The following is a 12009-nucleotide window of genomic DNA, read 5'->3' as shown; positions in this document are numbered from 1 at the left end:
TTCCCAACCGCAGAAGCGAAAGATACAGAAGCAGGAACTGCTACCTCTTAAACTTCCAAATTCTTCCGTTAACCACCGAAATCATCCCAAGGCCCCCGGGACCTCAACCAAAAGCACCAATACCACCTAATACCTTATTCAAACTTGTACCAATCTTAAAAACACCTAAAAACAACACCGGAAACCGATTAATCAAGGATCTCAAGCCTAGGAACTTCAAATTTCCAACAAAACACGCTTTCGATACAAAAGCTACCCGAACCTCGTCCGAATGACCTGAAATTTTGCACACACACCCAAATGACATGACGAACTCTGTAACTTCGAATATCCAATCCGACCTCGATCAAAAACTCACTATGGACCGAGAAACTTAAAAATTCAAAACTTCGGCATTTCAAGCCTTAATGAGCTATGGACTTCCAAAATCATTCCGAACACGCTCCAACCCCGAAATCACCTAAGGAGCTAACGGAACCATCGATCTTCCATTCGAGGTGTCTTCACACTGTTCCATACGGACCATTTTTCAACACTTAAGCTCTTATTTAGGGACAAGTGTCCAAACTCTCCAAACTCAACACCGAACGTCCCAGCATACCAAAATAGCAGAGAACTTAGAGGAAGCAGTTAATGGGGGATCGGGGCGTAAATTTCAACGACCGGCCGGGTCGTTACATCCTCCTACACTTAAACATTCGTTGTCCTCGAACGAGCATAGAGAACATACCTGGTAGTAGAAAAGATGAGGGTACTGCTGCGCATATCTGCTCGGTCTCCCAAGTCCGCCTCCTCGGCCGGCTGACCCCGCCACTAGACTCACTGAAGCGATGTTCTTTGCCTCAACTTCCTGATCTGACTGTCCAATATAGCCACTGGCTCCTCAACGTAGGATAGATCCTTGTCCAGCTGGACTGAACTGAAATCCAACCCCGTGATATCTCCGGAGCATCGAAACATGAAATACCGGATGAACTCCGGCCAAAACTGGGTGGTAAGGCAAGCTCATAGCAACCTCCCCAACTCGCCTCAAGATCTCAAAAGGCCTAATAAATCTCGGACTCAACTTTCCTTTCTTCCCAAACCCGCATGACCGCCTTTCATAGGCGAGACCCGAAGCAGAACCGCTCACCACCATATATGAAATATCACGAAACTTCCTTCCGCGTAACTCTTCTGTGGACTGGGCTGTACGGAGTCTATCCTGAATCACCTTAACCTTCTCCAATGCATTCCTGAAACCTCTGTGCCCAATAGCCTGGCTCGCCGGCTCAAACCAACCCACCGGAGATCTCACCTCCTACCATATAAAGCATCATATGGCGCCATCTGAATGCTGGACTGATAGTGTTATTGTAAGCAAACTCCGCCAGTGGCAAGAAATGATCCCAAGACCTCCAACTCAATCAACACGCACGGAGCATTCCTCAAGATCTGAATAGTGCGCTCGGACTGTCCGTCCGTCTGGGGGTGTAATGCTGTGCTCAACTCCACCGAGTGCCTAACTCCCTGCTGCACGGCTCTCCAGAACCGCGATGTAAACTGGTACCTCTTCTGAAATGATAGAAACTGGAATACCATGCAAGACGATCTCCGATATAAATCTCCGCCAAACGCTCCGATGAATATGTGGTACACACAGGAATGAAAATGGGCGGACTTGGTCAGCCGGTCCACAATAACCCAAATGGAATCAAACTTCTTCAGTCCAGTGGAAGTCCAGATACAAATCCATGGTGATGCGCTCCCATTTCCACTCCGGAATCTCTATCTGCTGGAACACCCACCTGGGCGCTGGTGCTCAACTTCACCTGCTGGCAGTTGAGCATCTAGACACATACCAACTAATCTCTTCTTCATCCGCCTCCACCAGTAGTGCTGCCTCAGGTCCTGATACATCTTCGCGGCACCCGAATGGATGGAATACGCGAACTATGGGCCTCTGCTAGAATCATCTTCTCGAGACCATCAACATTGGGGCACACAAATCCGGCCCTGCATCCTCAATACCCGTCATCTCCAATGGTCACATCTGGCATCTCCACGCTGAACCTTGTCCTGAAGGACAAGCAATGAGGGTCATCATACTGCCGCTCCTGATACGATCAATAAGGAGGACCGGGAAACCACACAAGCTAGAACTCGGCTGGGCTCCGAAAGATCCAATCTCACGAAACTGGCTGGCTAAGGCTTGAACATCCATCGCCATAGGCCTCTTCTGAAGCTGGTAAATATGCCAAACTCCCCAAACTCTCCGCCCGGTGACTCAAGGCATCCGCCACCACTTGGCCTTGCCAGGGTGATATCGGAATAGTGAATGTCATAACCTTTAAGCACTCTAACCACCTCCTCTGACGCATATAGATCCTTTTGCTTGAGCAAGTGCTGCAAACTCCGATGATCAGTATAGATCTCGCAAGGCACCCATGTAAATAATGACGCCAATCTTCAGGCATGAACAATGCACTAACTCAAGGTCGTGGACAGGGTAATTCTTTCATGTATCTTCAACTGTCTGGACGCGTAGCAATCACCCTACCGTCCTGCATCAACACTGCTTCAAGGCCAACTCTCGGGCATCACAATAGACAGTATAGACCCGAACCGTAGGCACATCAAAATAGGGGCTGTAGTCAAAACTGTCTTGAGCTTCTGAAAGCTCGCCTCACCACTCCTCTGTCCACTGAAATGGGCATCCCTTCTGGGTCAATCTAGTCATAGGGCAGCAATTTATGAAAATTCCTCCACAAAGACGGTAGTAGCCCGCAAGCCAAGGAAACTGCGAATCTCTGTAGCTGAGGACGGCCCCGCAGAAGCGGAGCCGCAAAAGTGGCCTTGGCTTCGCAGAAGCGATTTTTGGCACCTTCCAGGAAACCGCAGAAGCGGTAGGAATTCCGCAGAAGCGGATCCGCTTCTGCGAGATGGGAACCGCAGAAGCGGAAGCTGGGATTTTAAAGGAAGCCGCAGAAGCGGCCAGTGTTCCGCAAAAGCGGGACCGCAGAAGCGGTCACTTGTCCGCAGAAGCGGAAATCCCTGGGCAGAAATAGAAATGTCGAGGGTTTAATTTCATAAGTTTGCAAAATCAATTGAGAGCTCGGTTTAAGGCGATTTTGAGTGGCTTTTGAAGTGAAGATCACTGGGTAATGTTTCTTTGGTCCCTTCTTGTTATATTTCATCATTATATAGTTAAATACATCATCGGAATTCGAATTTAGGATAAAAAATTGGATAATTTGGGGTAAAACTTCATTACCTAAACTATTGAGTTTTGAGTGGGCATTTGACCTCCGATTTGGGAGATTTTTATATGGTTAGACTCGTCAGGGTACGAGGGTTCTAAAAATGTGAAAATTATTCGATTCCGAGGCGTTGGCTTGAGGGGCATTTTGGTCATTTTATCTATTTTCGCGCCCTAGCTTAAATTTTAATAGCGGAATCAGTTGTTTGCAATATTATTTACAATGTGTAATTGAATTGAATAGATTTGAGCCATTTAGAGTCAGATACTCGTGGCAAGAGCGTGGTTTCTAGTTGATATTGAACCGGTTCGAGGTAAGTGGCTTGTCTAACTTTGTGTGGGGGACTTTTTCCCTTAGGATATGACCTTGAATATTTGAATGCCTCGTACGTGAGGTGACGAGCGCGTACTTGAGCTAATTGTTGTAAATCCGTTTCTACTTGAGGAATTTAAATTGAGATTTCTTGTTTACTTGTTCATTTTAACTGTAAGTTTGTACCTGTGCTAGCTTAGGGACTTATGTTTAGCTGGCTTACTTGCTTATTTGCTTTAACTGTGCCATTTGTACTCAGTGAAGCATGTTAGGCTATAATTTACTACTTCGTGTCCTGATTTTTAGTATTGTTCTGAGATTTATGAATCGTTGTTGTTGTGTGTTTAATTTGGGACTACGGGACGGCTTCCTGGGAGATCCCCCTGTACTTGAGATATTCTGGACTGAGGGTGCGGGATACCAAGAGATCCCTAGCACATGTGATTCTCTCTCTCTCTCTATATATATATATATATATATATATATTGGGATACCAAGAGATCCCCGACTTACTTATTGAGGATACCAAGAGATCCTCGGGATACCGAGAGATCCCCAGTGTTGATGATGAGGATACCAAGAGATCCTCGGGATACCGATAGATCCCCAGTGTTGATGATGAGGATTCCAAGAGATCCTCGGGATACCAAGAGATCCCCCGGCTACCATTCCTTGTTGAGAGCAGTTTTTCCTTGTATTTGTTACCTTTGTTTTCTATTACTGTTCTTCCTTATTTACCTGGTTTAGATTCTCGCTGTAGACTTTATTTAAAATGTTTCTGTTATCTCATTATTTATTATGTTATCTCAGTAGGGCCCTGACCTTCCTCGTCACTACCCAACCGACGTTAGGCTTGGAACTTACTGAGTACCGCTGTGGTGTACTCATGCCCTTCCTGCGCTTGTCTTTCATGTGCAGATTCAGGTACTTCCTCCCAGGCGTATCATCCCCGTGGTGGAGAGACCTAGCTGAGACTTGAGGTATATGTGCTACGTCCGCAGACCAGGAGTCTCTACTCTATTCCGGCTTTAGCAGATAGTTTCCTTTTCTTTCCTTTTTATGTTGTTTAGACATTCTGGTGTAGAGCTGATTACTATACTCTATAAGCCTGTGTTTTCCCGTGAGTTTCCGGGTTTTGGGATTTAGTTGTAGAATTCCGCATATTTTTGAGTTGTATAGGCCGAGTGGCCTTATATACAGTTGTTATTTCCGTATGTTCAGTTTTAATTAATTATTCCGCAAATGTTAATTTGTTGTTCCGCACTGTTAGGCTTATCTAGTTATAGGAACTAGGTGTCATCACGACATGTTCATGGAGGGTGAACTGGGGTCGTGACAAGTTCTTGTCGACGTCCATCTTTTACCATCTTCACATGATATTTGGCTTTCCTTATACCGTATATATATGGATGCTAGCCAAGCTAAAGCAATTGAATTTCTGTATGGAATTCTATCTAAGAAATGACACTAGGTCCATAAAATGATCAAATCAATTAAATATGTAAGTCTTCTTTTTTCTTCTTTCTTCCTGAAAATGAAAAAGAAACCATTCGTACTCTCATAACTCAAGTTGGATAACTTTCAAACAGTTCAAAGGAAAATCATTCGGCAATTTTATTTACTGAGCGGTCTTTCCTCCTTTTATGTTTGTCTCGTTTAAAATAGATTTGGATCTTCAGTTTGAACCAGTTATCAAGACAATAAAAAAGGTGTTTCCTTGTTCTGGGATCCTTTATCTTTGTTTTATTTTAAATCATTGGGTTTAGACATTACTTCGGTGCTTTTTAATCCTTTCAAAATGGCAGCAACATGCCCCTTTTGCGATTTCTATGAAAGAATCCTACAGACGATGGATTCCCGCGTGAAACACTTTGGATCGAAAAAGTTTGATCAATTCCAAGAAATTTTTGAATTGGAAACTTGCTCGAATTGGATTCTTTCGATTTCCATACCGAAAATATATTTACGAAGTTGTTCCAATTTTTTTATCGATTGGCATTAACCCTAGACCCTTGCCCCGAGAAATAAATTAATACTTTCTACTCGAGCTCCATCATGGACTATTTACATTCCAAGACAACAAAAAAAGAGGGGTTCTAATGAAACAGAACCAATGATGTCGAGCCAAGAGCACCTTCATTCCTACATAAAATGGTGGATGTACAAATCCACAACGGATCCTGTCCTTCAAGTCGCACGTTGCTTTCTACCACATCGTTTCAAACGAAGTTTTACCATAACATTCCTCTAAGAACCGGTATGGAATTGATTCAATTATGGAATCATGAATAGTCATTGGTTGGGCTGGTGTATAAACACCATAACCTATACTTTGTTCTATATCTATATACTATAGATATAGGTTACTATAGAGATAGGTGGATAAATATTTTTCTTTAGTAAGACCCCATCGCTAATATTAATTTATCTAACATATTAATTAATATTTAATATATAAATAAGACGAATAAATGAGTTCTTTTTGATTCTGCATCTTCACGTGACTCAATAGGAAAGATTGACCTATTTCATACTTCTTCAAATAGCAAAGATTCCGCTTATAAGGAATGATTAAAACTATTTATATTTCTAAATTTAGTAAATTTCGAAAGTTCCCTTTTCGACATCATTATTTGAAGAAAATTTGATAGTTAAAGATCACTTTTGATCATCTTAGGAAAAAAGATAAGTCTTTCTTTTTTAATTGAATCATCAACGATTTCAATGATCTAAAATAGATAAATACACCAAACAACAAATCCAATTTTTTTTATGAGATGGATAAAAAAAGATTAATATAAGGTAAGATTTTAATTCTTATTCTTTTTTTTTTTTTTCATCTGATTGATAAAATCCAAAGAATGGGGAGGGTTTCGTATCTATCAATTCGATCAAATAGACTGAGCAATTGTCACCGTTTATAGATATTGAAATGAATGCCTTCCCATTACCGATTAAGAGACAACTCACTACTTTGAAGAAGATGGTATCTATGTCAATTGACTAATATTTGAGAGAGGTAAAACAATTGGCTGATTCACTTGCACCCGTAAATTCTCAACTTTTCCCCAGGATTTCATTGATCATGTCCTTCTTGGATTAGGAAAAGAATACGATATGCTGGTTGGTATTCTCACTCACTTCCCTGGACATGTATCACTTGAAGATTTGCGTTCTAAGCTCCTTTGGCAAGAACAACGGCTGCAACACTTTCAAGAATCTGATTCCATCATCTCTCATAATGTATTTGCTACCTAGAATGTTCAATCAAATTCATCTTATATGTCCAGCAATGCAGCGCCTTCTTTAAGTAATCGTGGACGAGGAATAGCTTAGTCTTTTTGAGTCGAGGTCGTGGTGGAAGGGGCCGTGGTTTCTCTGGTCTAGGTCCCTCACAATAGTCTACTCCCAATAATATTGCTCGCAATAGTCCTACTGGTCAGCGTCCGTCAGGTATTGGTGGTACTTCTCTCACTCCTTATAATTCACATTCTGGTTGTACATCCTTACCATCCAGTGGGATCTTAGGTCCCTCACCCATTGTTTGTCAAATTGGTGGGCATCCTCGTCATACTACCTTAGAATGTCAAAATCGTTTCAATCATGCTTTCATTGCTAATGATCATCCTAAGTTTTTTGCCGCTATGTCTGTTGGTGAAACAAATGACGTTGCTTGGTATTTTAACACTGCCGCGTCTGCTCACATGACTCCATCTAAAGGTAATTTTATACGAAAGAACCCTTACAGTGGCTCTGATCGTGTTTTGGTAGGAAATGGTACATTGCTTAACATTGAAAACATTGGCTATGCTAAGTTGCCTCTCACATCTCGTCCTCTACACTTACAGTCTATATTTCATGTTCCTCAACTTCGTCATAATCTAGTTTCTGTTAAAAAGTTATGTAGGGATAATAATTGTAAGTTGAGTTTGATGATTCTTCTGTTTGTGTGAAGGACAAGGTAACGGGGCAACCTATCCTTCAAGCTTCCAGTAAAGGCGATGTTTATCCATTGTCTCCCTCATCTGTGACTTCTTCTCCTCAAGCATTTGTTGCTCTACGTCAATCCGGAGACATCTGGCATCGTCGTTTAGGTCATAGTGGTAGTCGTATTTTGTCAAGTCTTAGGAACCATAATCTTATTATGTTACTAAATTCTTTTAGTAATAATTGTGTTTCATGCAAGTTAGGGAAGTCTCAAAGTTTGTCCTTTAATTTAGTTGCTCATGGTAGTTCTTTTCCTTTAGATATTATTCATTCCAATGTTTGGCAGTCACCTATTTTATCAAACTTGGGTTTGCGATAATATGTTATATTTGTTGATGATCTTTCTCGTTTTACATGGCTTTATCCTATGATGAGAAAATCAGAAGTTTTTCAGCATTTTTGTGCATTTCATAAACTCGTGGAGAACACTTTTAACACTAAAATTAAAACTTTTCAAAGTTATGGAGGTAGTGAATTTGATAACAAGGCTATGCTTCAACACTTTTCTAACTCGGGTATTTCTTTTTGTAAATCATGCCCAGATACTCCTCAAAAAAATGGGTTGGCTAAACGAAAATATCGCCACATAATTGAAATGCTGCATACCATCCTTACAGATGCTCATTTGTCATCTCAATTTTGGGTTGATGCTATTTTTTACGCTGTTTATACTATTAATAGATTGCCTACCCCCATTTTGAAAGGACTTTTTCCATTTGAAAAGCTTTTTCATACACCTCCTGACTACAGTTTTCTTCGAATTTTTGGTTGTGAATGTTTTTCAAATGTATCTGCTCAAGTTTCTCATAAGCTTCAGCCACGTTCTATCCAATGTATTTTCCTAGGTTATACTTCTAAATTATAAAAGATATCGTTTCCTAGATCCTACATCTGGTCGTGTTTATGTCAGTCAACATGTTGTCTTTCATGAATTAGGTTTTTCATATCCTAAATGTCTCGTCCCTTCTGATAACAACACGATAGGGGATTCAAGAATTACTAAAGAAAAATAAGAAAATCAAGAAACGTGCGGAAGCTAAGAAAAATAGAGAAACAAAAAAAAAGGACGGAAAATTAAAGATAGACTGAATTCAAGAAAGAGTTCTTGAATTCAAGAAGTCTATTCTTGAAGTTGAATCCTAACGACAACAATTAGCTAACAAAGAACTAATCGCCTTTGGTAGAGAATTAAAAACAAGAGATAGATTGTGAAACCCGACCCTTTAGAATAACAAGAACAACAATAAGCCTAAACTTATAACCTTTCTTGAATACCTAGAAGTGATCTAAGATTTCGAAAGAGTTTAATCTTACTACCTTAAGTTGAGTCTTGAAGGTTGAAGAATAAATCCAAGAGTAGCCACGCACAAGAGTGCAAGCAAAATCTCACAATTTTTATTGATAATAGTCTAAGTCTAAAAGCAAAGAAGATACCCCTTTATATAGGGAAGGGGTCACGAAATTCTACCTAAAAAAATATGGAAATAAAGTCCTAAACTACTTTGGACAACAAGTCCAACTACCATAGGAAAAGGTTAAACTCTAGGAAATAAAAACCAAGTCAATCTTGGAAAGTAATTCCAATAATCTTAGGAAAAGAAAAACAAAACCTTAACTACCTAGGAAATCATCAAATATGTCCTAACAAGCTAGGAAACAAAATAAGGAACTTTGACTCCTTCTCCTATGTCTTGGTCGCCCCTCCTTGAGCTGACTTGGGCGCCAAGTTGGCTCCTTTGTGAGTTGATTTAGGCGCCTAATTTAGGCCCTCCTTGGCTGGTGCTTGGACCCCAATCTACCTCCTCTTGGACTTGGACTTGGACCATGAAATGAGTGTAGCAGTTAGCTAAATCCTCTCCATAATTCTTGAGCTCTTCTTCCACCATTAGCGCTTTCTTGATCTCTCATTGAAGCCCAAGAACCTTGTATTTCTTCTCCTTAGCTTGAGACCTTGTGAATGGCTTTCTTGGTGCTTCTAAAGCTTTATCCTTGTCCATGAAGCTATCACCTTTATCCAATGGCTCTTCTGAGATTCTTGTAGTTACTTCACCTTTATCTCATTTGCTGCCAAATACCCAATCTAAGTCAAGTATGTCTCCTTCTAAGTCGTCTTCTCCACCTCCCTTGAGAGTTTCTTCCCCGTTCTCTCCATCCAGCTCTACGGATCAAGTGTCCATCATAGGTTCTTCTACTGAGTGTTGCTCTAATATTCTGACTTTTTCTGCACCTTTCGTTCTTTCTTCATCTGCACCTACCTCACTGCTAACTAGCATTGCTTCTCCTCCTACTTCTATGCCTCATGCTCATTCAATACACACTCGCTCAAAGTCTAGTATTTCGAAACCAAAACAAATATTTTCTTTGAACACTATTATTCAAGAAATTGAACCATCTTGTTTTTCTTAGGCAGTAAAAAGTCCGAAGTGGCAGCAGGCCATGGCAGATGAGTTTAATGCACTTTTAGCAAATAATACTTGGGTTCTTGTTCCTTTTCAACCTCACATGAACTTAGTTGGTTATAAATGGGTTTATCGTATTAAATATAATTCGGATGGGTCAATTGAGCGATACAAGGAACGACTTGTAGCACATTGATTCATCATCAGCCTGGCATTGATTATCAAGAAACTTTTAGTCCTGTTGTTCGTGCTACCACTATTCGTATTGTCCTCTATCTTGTTGTTTCTTTTTCTTTGCCTATTCGTCAATTTGATGTTAAAAATGCTTTACTGCATGGTGTTCTTAATGAGAAAGTATTTATGAAACAACCTCCAGATTTTACTCATCCTAATTATCCTCGTCACGTTTGTAAGCTAACCAAAGCGCTCTATGGTTTGAAGCAGGCACCACGTGCTTGGTTTCATCGCTTTAGTTCATTTCTCCTGGCTCATGATTTTATTTGCAGCAAATCAGATACGTCCATGTTTATTCACCATTCATCATCTGATATTCTTATTTTATTACTTTATGATAATGATATTATTCTTACTGGTAGTCATTCTTTTCTTCTTGATCACTTCATTAGTCATCTCTCTAGACAATTTTCCATGAAAGACTTAGGTGATCTTCATTACTTTCGTGGTGTTCAGGCAGTTCGTTCTTCTAATGGTCTTCATCTGTCACAACAAAAGTACATTTCTCATTTGCTTCTTAAATTTCACATCCATACATGCAAACCGGTTTGCATCCCTATTGCTTCTCGCACTTCTCTTTCTATTATGGATGGTGAGTTAGTTTTAGATCCTAGTGAATATAGGAGTATGGTTGGCGCTCTTCAATACTTAACTATGACTCATCCAGATATTGCCTATGCTGTTAATATTATTTCACAATTTATGCATGTTTCACGTACTACTCATCTGCATTGTGTGAAGAGCATTTTTAGGTATTTACAGGATACCATCACATATGGATTGTTCTTACGTGCCTCCTCATCCAACTCTTTTAATTAGCCTATTCGGATGCTGATAGGGCTGGTTGTCTTGATAGTTGATGCTCTACCACAGGGTTTGCGATATTTTTGGGCTCTAATCTTATGTCATGGCGTGCAAAGAAGCAACCAACAGTCTCTAAATCTTCTATAGAGGCTGACTACAGAGGTATCGCCTATACTGTTGTTGAGACATCTTGATTTGTAATATTCTTTGTGACATCGGGCTCTATCTCCATAACCCGGTTCATGTTCTTTGTGATAATGTGAGCTCTACATATATGTCTAGTAACCCTGTGTTTCATGACCGCTCCAAACACATTGATTTTGGTTTTCATTATGTTCGTGAAAAAGTTGCTCAAGGGGATCTTGTTGTTCGATGTGTGCCAACTCGGTTACAATTTGTTGATATTTTTAAAAAGGGTTTACCATCATCTCAGTTCAGCTTCTTACGTGATAATTTGTCCGTCATGTATGTCAGTCCAGATTGAGGGAGCGTATTAGGTGTGACGACCCGGCCGGTCGTCTTAAGAATTAACGCCCCGATCCCCTATTAACTGTTTTCCCCCAAGTTTATTTCTGCTATCTTGATTTGCCGGGACGTTCGGTTTTGAGTTTCGAAGAGTTTTGGGACACTTAGTCCCCAAATGAGAGCGTAAGTGTTGGAAAAATGGCCCATAGTCAGAATAGTGTGAAGACGGCCTCGGAACGGAAATCCAATGGTTTCGTTAGCTCCGTTAGGTGATTTCAGGGTTGGGAGCGTGTTCGGAATATGTTTTGGAGGTCCGTAGCTAATTTAGGCTCGGAATGCCGAAGTTGAATTTTTTTGAAGTTTCCGGTCCGATAGTGAGTTTTCGATCCGAGGGTCGGAATGAAATTTCGGAAGCTGCAGTAGCTCCGTCATGTCATTTTGGATGTGTCTGCAAAATTTTAGGTCATTCAGACGTGTTTTGGTTAGGTTTTTGATCGAAAGTGTATTTTGATGAAATTTGAAGTTCTTAGGCTCAAATCCGTGATTAATTCGGGTTTCCAGCGTTGTTT

This window comes from Nicotiana attenuata, chromosome 1 (genome assembly GCF_001879085.1).
Source record: "Nicotiana attenuata strain UT chromosome 1, NIATTr2, whole genome shotgun sequence".
In the NCBI taxonomy this organism is placed as follows: Eukaryota; Viridiplantae; Streptophyta; class Magnoliopsida; order Solanales; family Solanaceae; genus Nicotiana; species Nicotiana attenuata.
This window is presented reverse-complemented; position numbering follows the sequence as displayed.